The following is a 10,888-nucleotide window of genomic DNA, read 5'->3' on the forward strand; positions in this document are numbered from 1 at the left end:
TATGTAGTAGCCCTGTTTTAAGGAGTGACCTCGTGGTCTGGGGATATTGAGGCCCAGCCATGAGCTTACTATTTTTGCATGCAACTAAGTCAATTTGCACAGTTTGGCCGATAGCTTTAAGTAGTAATGACTTTTTTGAACCAATTTCAATTGACTACACAAAAAAACTGGCATTAGTAAAGACGGTTAGAAGCATGTGAAGCTGTGTTTAGATGCTAGCCAGTCATTTCATAACCTATTTTTTTTCCGACGGTATGTACTTCCGTGCGAATGTTAAATAAATGATTTTATATCAAAAACGGTGTCAAGATGAACCAAAATTTTCCAAAGACGGCACCAAGATAAATTGGATTGGTCCAGTTGTTCCAAAGTTATAAAGCAAAACGTCTTTTATCCAAATTCAAAAACTTTCAAACTTATTGATTCCGCCTAATTTCTGCCGCAATTCTTGTCTTATTGGCCTGAAAATTATTGATCCCAGCACAAAAAGCCTATGCTCTTCTAGTTAAATGCGCAAAACCCGATCTAGAACGTTTCAATTGAAAAACTTTCCAGAGTTAGTGCTTTTCGATTTTACTGGGGCCAGGAGGGCTCTAAAGTCTGTCGATTCACTAATGTATGTTATCTGAACAATAATTTTTTTGCCCTAATTCAAAAATTTTGAATTTTTTTTTATTTTGCGTTGTTTCGGTTTTTCAAATGTCGCAAAAATTGGGATTTCTGTACCCAGTTAGTTCCAACCTCCTCCGAACTAATCTCAACCGGTTCCTTCAGTTAAATTATTCGAGTTACGCTTTTATCCGTTTCGAAAAGTATCGATACCCAAAAATCGCAATTTGTGGAGGCGTCAAAATATCACTATTTTGATCCTAAAAATCGGACTGTTTACGGTCTTTTTAACTAAAAAATGGTATAGCAATATTATTACGAGTAGTATGATTAGTAGTACTACTAGTATTACAACCCTTCGGGTCCATTCAATGTCCAAATTAAGGTGCTTAACTCGGAAATTCCCAACTCGGTGGGGGTCACTACAGTGCAGTCGCTCTCGACACCCCACAGATTGATATCGTACTTTTTGTACCAAAAAGGATACAAAGCTTGTTAACGATACCCAACAGTCGATTGTTGTTGTCCTTGAGACCTTTCCTGCTGCTCCTTGCAGTGCTTGCCGGATCATTCTTCCGCTCTTATACCGTGACCCTCCCGGATTAAGCGCAAGTTACCATTAATGTGCTTAAATATTTAAACAATCCTACAGTAAAGGCACCAGAAACAGGCCAAAAATTTGATCGCTATGATCCGTGTTGATATAAATGCCTGTAACAACAAAGTATCGAACAACAACAAACGCGAGGGTCGGATGACATCTCGTCTGGGGAGATGAATTTTATAGATTTCATTTAAGTTTTTTTTCTACTGTTTTTGTTTTTTTTTTTGGATATTCTTCATGTTTTTGGTTTTTTCTTAGTTACTACACAATTTCTTGGTATAAATTGAAGTGGAAGTGTTTTTGGCCATAAACTGCTCAGGGATCGACGGGACGGCCAATCCCCTCCCACGTGATTCCGGAAGTTTTCCGCGTTCCAAACCACCCTTCCAGCTCCTCGTTAAGGGCCTTATTGTGAGCATCCGCTCAACGCGGAGTGCGGTGCTTCATTAATGGGTCTGCCGGTCAGGATACTGAAAAAATATCTCCCACGAGCGCCAGAAAACCTGAAATAAAGCTAGGTTATGAAGTTACTGGCTAGCATCTAAACACAGCTTCACATGCTTTTAACCGTCTCTACCAAAGCCAGTTCTTTGTGTGGTTGATATACATCAGGTCGACAAAGTCATTACTATTTAAGGCTATCGTCCAAACCGCGCAAATTAACTTAGTTGCAAGCGAAAATGGTGAGCTCATGGCTTGGTCGCAGAATCCCTAGATTGCTAGATCCCTTACATTACTATTGTTTTTTTTCAGTAGTTAAAAATCATCATATCCATCGGAGATGGATCAACCCTTTTTACCTAACTCCTAGCTTCTCATGATCTCAAAACAAGCTTGATGTTATTTAATTCAATTCGGGACATACCAGGAAGCTAAAAGTTGTTGAAATTCAGTATTTAGTTTTTTCCCTTGACCCTTCCGGATTCTTGAATCCAGTTGAAGACCTGTCATCTTGGTGACCAAGAAGGGTAGAAAAATCCTCCCAGTAGCCCTCTTGATTCTATTGAAGTGATCCGTAACAATTTTAGCTGCGTTCAAATTTTAACAATGTTCTTCCGCAAATAAGTTCGACTGTTAAATTCTATCTACTAAATTTAGAGTTCTGTCTGTTTTCGCTCAGCAAAAATTGTTGTTTTGATTTTCGCGGCTTTTCAGCTTTAGCAAAAAAAATTTCACTTTTTTTGGGCGACTTTTCAAAACTAAGCATGTCAGATCAAAGGGACCCTTCCCAAACCGTTCATTTTGTCAAGTATAACCTTTAATCATCGAAACCAAACTGCCTTTTTGTACAGTTGAACTACTTTTAATAATTTTGTTTTGACGAACTTTTTTTTGGCAGCATTCTGGTCGAATGGCACATCTAATCCTCTCACTCTGAGTGGTAGCGCAGAAAGGCTGCCATCTTCATCGGTTAGATAGTTTGTACCACTAACGCTGAGAAGTAACTGCTGTTTTACGTTTTTCTCAATTCCATTCATGAATTATTTTCTCATTTCTTGAATTATTCCGGAGTTGTTCTGCTTAGAAAGTTTAATTTATTTTGATTTCAAATTGTTTAGTAGAAGTACACATTTTGTGGTGATGTTTATGCCATTTTGGAAAGCTTTTTTTTTGCTAGAATAGTTGTCTTTTTAATTTCAGTTTCCATGTATTTATCGAATGCTGATGGTGTTTGTATAACCGATCCAAGGACTCTAAGAAAAATCTACCATTGTAATTTTTGTGCCTTTGAATATCTCTATGGCGCTTTCCCGACGGTTTTCCTTCACTATGAGTTGACACTTGGAAGGCTTCCCATTGTAGCCAAAAGCCTTTCAGTTCTCATCCAGGTTGTCCAGTATTTCGCGGAGAGTATTGCGCAAAGTTGAACTGCAGCGCTTCCGTCATCTGCGTACCATTTTTGGGTGACATTTGTTTTTTATTACAGCTTGATGAATGAATGGGATTATCCCAATTCAGTTGATAGCCATGGGTAGAGTATCATCTTGCGTTGTGCCTTTGGTAGATGTCAAAACCGTGTCATTGTTATATAAATTTGAGGGATGTTTATATGAGTTGGCCAGCGCATGTTGTAGTGCCGGACAAAAGATGTCTATTTAGCGAGTTGAGGGATTTTACGGGTCAATGAGTAGCATGGCGTCCGTTTCCGGTTACTCAAACTCGTTCCTCAAGCTGTGGATAGCATATTCGATTGAACACTTCTGGCCTAAGCAGATTTGAAAATTTTTTCAGGATACAGGGGACTGTTTTTCCTTCAATGACTTCGCTCAGGGAAATACTCCTTTTGTTTTTTGTCTGAAAGGCAGCCAATGGCGGCAGATGTTTTTGCATGTACTCATTAGTTTTTCGAGTTGTATAACTTCCTCGTTTACTTCGCACTTCTTCTGTATTGGATGTCTAATTTGGAGAGCTTTCGTTTCAGTGAAAAGTTCGTCTTATAGGCCTTGCTTCCATAAAATTGTGCGGAGTTTCAGTGTTTTGGAGTTTGGTCCGTTTCTTTCTGATTTAGTTTTGGGGAGCAGCAGATGTGCGATAATCCTTGCTGCTTTCATTGCGACGTTAGAATTTGGTGTTTGGTCTACTGAGGACAACAGATGCTGGTTCAGTATTTCTATGAACTGGAAATCGGGATTGTTCTTGCTTAGAACTATGAAGCGAGGTTTCCATTTAACGAATTTTTTAAAAATCGTTTACTTTGAATTCAAGATCATGTTCGATAAGTTTCGAGGAGTCAAAGGGGACTGTAATGATTGCTGGGGACGAGGGATTAGATTGAGTTGCGTTGGACAGTATGTTTGTTTCGGGTGTTGCCAGTGATGTTTCTTCTTGAGTTGTGAGGGGGGCTGAGCTACGTGGTCTGTTGATAGAGCTGGACTCTTTTGCTGGCCGCTACCTGAGACATGGGTATTTGCTCGGCCATAATTTACCAGCGAGGAGGGTAAAATTTTTAAAAATAAATACAAGTTAAGCGAGGGAGCATTAAACTGAACTTTTTTTTGCCATAGAAAGAAAAACGTATACCATGTTTACAAAACAAATCAACACTAGTGTTGGGGATAATAAGCACATTTGGTTAAACTTATGAACTATCAATTTTATTAAAAACCTCATATCATTAGCAAGGTCTGAAACCGTAGATGAGTTATCATTAAAGCCGGCTACTATAGTAACACAGTTCAGTTTCTGCGAGGGGTAGGTAGCGCGAGACAGTAGCGGCAAGGTCGGACAGCTTTGCATCTCTGCACGAGTTTACCGTGGCTCCGACATCTTTGGGGCTGCAGTACTTAGTCCTTGAGGTCCTATTATCAATTTCCTGCTCCATTTGTGTAGCCACTTCGGCCTATACTTCGGCACGGACATTCACTAAACAGGATACAAAAGAGGCAAAACAAGAGAAAGAATAGACTGTTAATTGCATTGTAGAAAAATGGATTTAAGTAACTAATAGCAAAAAAGAAATGAAAGCGATTACAATCTCGTTTTTCACCGGTGGAGATCCCGGCGAGGTGTCCTGGTAAAAGGGGAGTATCGCGGCTTGACGAGCTTGTCTCTCATATCCACGCCACGCCCGGACTTTTTCTAACAAGCGTACCATTATCGTAATATCACATGAAACTATTTAATAAGTTTATCACAATTATTAGGCTAATTTTGTGATAAACACCAGGTTCAATTACCTCAATCAATAGCATGGTTCAACAACTCAAACAATAGCTTTTAATGGTCCTTTTGAATCATAAAATTCGCGCTATTCAACGAGACAGGAAAAAAAGATCCAACAAAAATTAACATTTAAAGGCTGAGGTGTGATATTGCTGATACTTTTAAGCAATATTGAATGGTAGAACGAAGTAAGACTTAAATGAAATAGTGAAATGCACTAGTCTACATCAAATGGATTAAGCAATTGTTACATTAAGAGAAACACTATCCAGCTAAAAATTATTGCGCGCGAAACTTCCAAATTAATTAAGAATTCAGAAATCCAGTTCAGTGAAAAACTCTTTTGTTAAAACCATATGAAAGAACATCTGAGGAAAGCTAATATTCGACATGCTCAGAAATGTAGCAACGAAGTAAAATTGAATATCAAACTCGGTTTTCACGAGTCACTGAAGCTGCCAGACCTTCAATACGAACTTTTATGCGTTCCTTTTGTACCTTTACGCCATCCGTTAAGAGGAGAAAAAACCAGAAAAATGAAAAATTCAAAGTTGCTAAACACCCTCAGTACATTTAATTTGAATTAAAATAAATTTTTATCCAAACTGTTATCATCATTTTGGCATACATATTTCTGATCGACTCTAAATTCAAAAATTTCAATTTCTCTTGCGGTTAATCTTAATACTGCGAATGAAGCTTCCATCGGCGATGACTTGGTGCTAGATAATTATTCAATTACAGCCCATTTTTAAATTTTGGAGTACTCAAGAGATTTGCAAAGGACTCGCGTGTTCTCTTGGATCATAGATCAACCGAAAAGAAGTTGTCATAAACAAGCAGCAACTATGAGCTCTGTGATGAACAAAAAAACAAAAGCTTATGTTTTTTCACTGCCTAATTCCTCTGGTCAAGCCCTCAACAGACAGATCTTGAGCAAAATCTTAAGCTAATCAGCAGCCAGCTCGATGAAAGAAATATGATGAGAGGAATGAGACTTGCCTCTTCGGATGACATAATGTCCCTTTTTTGGCTCCTAACTTTAAAAAAATCAATGTCTAAGCACTCAAAAAGAGCTGATTTACATACCCCAACCCAAAAAAAATCAATAAACCTTTAAAACTGAGTTCGGGATGTACGAAGCATTCAAGTTTTTTCCAACTGAGTCAGAAGCCGTTACGGATAAAACTGTTCCCCAAGTTTTTAAAGACATAATATGAAAACTCAACAGCATTGCCGGGCTCTACTTCTTGAAACCGCTAAGTAGTTTCCTGAACCTTATAAGTGAACTTAAAGTACCCAAAAAAATCAGATGTTCCATTTTGAAGTAAGACTTATCAACTACAGATTGATTTTTGTGATCAACTGTCATCGGCAACACGTTCAGATACATCGGACCTAAACGCGTTGCAAAAAAATACCCGCAGAGCGACAGTTTGTTTTTGTAAAACTTCAATGGTTGGTGATAAGTAACGAGGATTTGAAAATGCTGCACATCCTTCTGAAACTTAGTTGAGGATTGGAAAGCTTAAATTGCTCACTTGTTATAAAAAACAATTTTTAGCGCTTCCTTCAACTCGCTTAATAGACATACTATGTTGTATCTCGTTTCATTGCACCACCCAGAAATCTGAAAGTATGCTCATGGTGCCGTCAGTAAACCGAGTAATCTTTGTACCGAAGTTTCATCATTATGTCGGAGGACCGGACACAACATGCTGACCCCGAAAACCAACATCCAATAGCTGAAACAAAAAGACGCTTAAAAAAAATTCAGGCCAAAAAAACATTTGGTTTTTAGTAGCCAACTTGGGATAAAAATCTAGCCTGCGACTATATGCTATTTCACTAAGACTTGAAAAACATATTGAAAATGAAAAAAAAACAATGGCTTGAGCCTAAATACAGAGAAAATTAGCTATGTTTGATCTTAACGACCACAAGTACGCAGTACAGTATAATCATAGGTTAGTATGAAAAAGTATGACCGATATTGAAAATCAAACCGAGGATGATTTTTTAATCTTGAGCTCCCATTTGGGCAAATTTTGTCGCAAAAAACAGTTTATTAAAAAATTATATTAAAAAATTATAGAAAAGAAAAAAAAACTCGGAAAAACTTAAGGCCCACGATGGGTTTTACTTCCTAAAAATTGCTTTAGTAAGATCAAATCTTTTCTTTTTTTGCAAAGATTTTTTGAAAAAAACCGTTCATTTTTATAAACTCATCATAGGAAGTAACGATTTTAAAAATGAAACATAACCAGTTTTTTCAAGTAGTTTTCCAGACAGCTAAAGGTGGCAGGGTTGTTTTTTTGCTCGATTACTAGTTTTAACTACTTTCTTAGCCTCAGCAGAAAGAGCTGAAAGTACCTCAAGTAAAAAATTTTGTTCGGAGCACGAGGATGGAACATAAGATGATGCAATAAGTTTTTGATTTGATTCAGCAAAATGGGTAGTGCCTCCAGTAAACGAACTTTAAAAGTATTGGTTTGAGCCCCTTTTTGATAATGAAAAATGTCAACTGACTTTAAAACTAGAACCTGCTGGTGTGTAAATTTTCAAGGCTTTACGGAAAAATTTAAAACTGCAATGGTTGATTGTCAACCCGTGAAAAAATTTAAGATTGAAAGTTACACTTAAGCAGCATAGATATTCTATTGGACTAGGTTTTTAAAAATTCAAAACAAAATAAATACGTTTGCAAAATGGATGTCATAGCCTAATTTGTCTGAAAAGTGAAGAGAGATTTTGCCTCCACTCACATTCCTTCTGTTTTAGAGCCACGATACCTCCATAGGACAGATCAGAAAAAAAACCAGACGATTCATGTGGAATGTAATGGTAGCTGAGTCCCTAGAGCTTCTTAGATTAGGTCGAGGCTCAGTTTGTAATCTTGAAACGCCAGCGCCAGCGCCAGGAAGATCGCAACATTGATAAAAAAGATCGCAACATTGATAGATCGCAACATTGATCGCAACATTGATACAATTCAATTTTGTGTTTTGTTTTGTCCAACACGGACTACAAACTATCAGCAAGACTTCCGTGCCACAAAATAATTTCTACGATTTCATGGCAAACAGTTTTAAAATAGCTAACCGTTTAAATAAGGAAATTACAACTGCCCGTTCCTTGTAATGTACTGGCCTGGGCACTTGAAGATGAAGCAAACAGCATACGCGACACTTATTACATCGTTGTTCTATGATAATACCAAGCTCGTGAAAATTCCACACAACCTTAAAAAATTCTTGTTAACCTGTTTTTAAAAGAAGGACCAGATGTTTATCTATCTATATCAGATAGGATGAAAAGGTTTACAGATAACCATTACTCTTAAAGGATAAATATACGCGCAAAACAGAGTTTATTTTTCGAGATTGAAATTCAACAGAAAAATTTTATACTGTACTAGATCATCAAGAAAATTAATTTGATACTGATCAATTCGCTGCTGTCTTCTTTTTTATTTCATCAAAAGCTTTTGACCCCAACAAGTTTTTAATTTCCAAAGACTAAACTCGAACTCCAGGATTCCCATCAAGCGCAATTGAAATGAATAAAAAGTTTTGAAACAAATGGTATTATCACAGTTTTGCCTTGGTAGATATATGTTTAGGCGCTCCACAAGAAAAAGTCCTGGGAACATTTGTTTCAAATGCAAACAAAATTAAATTGAACCTAAAATTATTAAACTACTGCAGAATTTTTCCTTACGCCGATTATGCAACGTTTTCTTCCAAAAACCAACTTTTTTGAAATAGCAAATTATCAATTTGATATTTTCCGAGAAAATTTTCCACGAACTTTGAGAATTTATATAATTAGTTCAAAAATGATTGACAAGAAACTAATTTTGAAATATACAGTAGAATAAGTCGAGCTAAAAGACTTTGAAGCTGTTTTTTGTATTATACACGAACTAATTGGAAAAAAATTTTCATCAATTTTTTCGGAATTGCAACAAAACTTCAATTTATTGATAGGGTTTGAAATTCATACTAAAACAATTGAATAGGCAATTTAAACTATGCAATTTCTCTTACGACTGTTAAACTAAGACACGATTACTCTTCATGTATTCTCTCATTTCCAGCCATTTACACTATCCGTCTTCTGTTTACTCAATGGAGAACAGAACAAAACAAAGAAAGCACAAAACAAAATCTTACTGATTAGTTTTTTCTATAACAGAACATTTTTTTTGCGTTTTCTAACTATGTTTAAGAAACTTGATGCTCGCTTAAATCAATTTATTCTAGATCATCAATCTCTGTCAAACACTGTCATCAATTTCTGTTAAACAAAAAATTCGTGTCGACACATCAAATTAAATCAAAATGTTTTTCTGGAAACATTGCTTTTAGAAGAGCTATAACAATTTAGAAAAGCGCATAAAAACACGACATATTAAGTAAAGCTCTAGTTTATAATAAACCAAATTGAAATCCTTTAACTCAGACAAATAACATCGTTTTATCTATCAAATTTTGATATCGTTTTTTTTTAGTAAAGTAGTATTGTATCGTCTCCCGGATCCAATGCGGGGGGGGGGGGGGGGGGGGGGGGTTGGGGAAGGGTTGGGTCCTTCCTAAGGGGGGTCCTTTTTAAGGGGGGTTCTCACGTAAAGCAATGTCCTAGGAAAGGGGTCCTTAATTTTTTGGAGGACCCTAATCCTAGAATTTTGTAATGGAAAGAAATTCTCCACCCAAAAAGCAGAAGACCCCCTACTTAGGATATTGCTAAGTTTAGCTTAACAACAAGGGACACGATACAAAATTCTTCCTAATTCTAATTTTTGGGGTCCCAGTTATTGGCCCTTGTTAATAAGATGAATTATTTTAATTGTTATATTTGTTTCGGGAAAATGAACTTTCGACCTAGTTGAAATTTGTTAGTGAACTGGGAATTGACTTTTATGGTATATAATAAAAATTCGCCGGCGATTTTGGCAGCGTAGCTTAACTGTTGGCAGCAGTAAGCTAATTCCTTAACTTGACATATAATTTATGGTGAAAAGGCAGTAAATTGACTTTACTATCCAAAGGCGGCGGCCGTTTCTGGGCAAAATATACCAGATTATAAATTTGTAAATTTTGAAATAAAAAAAAATGAAATTAGAGGGAACTTGGTGTACTGAAGATTTTGATAATAGACATTTACAATTAAATAAGTTTTCAACCGCAGGAAAAAATTCATTTTCAAACTTTGTAATGAAGGCTACGTCGTCTTTCTCTGAAAGGCAAAGGAAATTTCAAAGAAAGAATACGAGTTGATTTTCAAAGAACAATTTGATTTGAATGAGCTTCAACAAATCTCTTGGTGCATTTCTACAAAACAAAATTATGGTACTGTGAGCGATTGGAATATTGCTGATTATGAAAACGCATTCGACTATTCGTTTGACTTTAACTCAATATGGGTTGAGAAAGACTTGGAAAGAAAAATCAGTCAATGTTTCAACAAGCAATCAAAATACAAAAAACTTCCGGTGGTTTATTGAATTAATTACCACCGTTATCTTAATGAGTCTAAATGGTATCTGCAAAGTCACTTTTATTTCCACTGGCTTGAAATTCAGCAGGTTGGAGAGGTGTTGGAAAAAATAAACAAAGAAATTGCAAAAAAGCATAGTAACTCCTAATGATTTAAAAAATATTCACGAAATTTTTACGTCTTTGAAACAAACTTATCCTGATAATTCTAACCTACGCAACTTTTTTCTAGCTGCATGTTCGCTGTTTTGTGTTAGCTCTGATAATCTTAATTACGACATTTTAATTAAATTGAGACCTTATGGTGACTTGATTGGTATTGATAACTCTTCCTTAAACAAATACTTGAAAAATTCCTTATTTTTACGATTGCTCGCTATTTTGCACGATGCGGCCGGATTTATACACAAATTTATCAACAGGGTCCCACGTACTGATACATGTTGCACTGGAACTGTAACAACATCTTAATTGGACATTTGAGTGGAATAGCGTTCTGCCTTTTCCTTAAGTT

General features: G+C 36.3%; 1 protein-coding gene across 1 annotated transcript in view; it reads right to left on the reverse strand.

Moving 5' to 3' along the window:
• LOC134845736 (ubiquitin-ribosomal protein eS31 fusion protein-like) overlaps positions 1–4,842 on the reverse strand; it is a 45,149-nt gene extending 40,307 nt beyond the window's left edge. The window contains exon 1 of the mRNA XM_063862800.1: positions 4,830–4,842. The gene's annotated coding sequence lies outside the window, so the exon portion shown is untranslated. The remainder of the gene's footprint in view (positions 1–4,829) is intronic.
• Positions 4,843–10,888: the final 6,046 nt, after the last annotated feature.

Source organism: Symsagittifera roscoffensis, chromosome 1 (assembly GCF_963678635.1).
Source record: "Symsagittifera roscoffensis chromosome 1, txSymRosc1.1, whole genome shotgun sequence".
In the NCBI taxonomy this organism is placed as follows: domain Eukaryota; kingdom Metazoa; phylum Xenacoelomorpha; order Acoela; family Convolutidae; genus Symsagittifera; species Symsagittifera roscoffensis.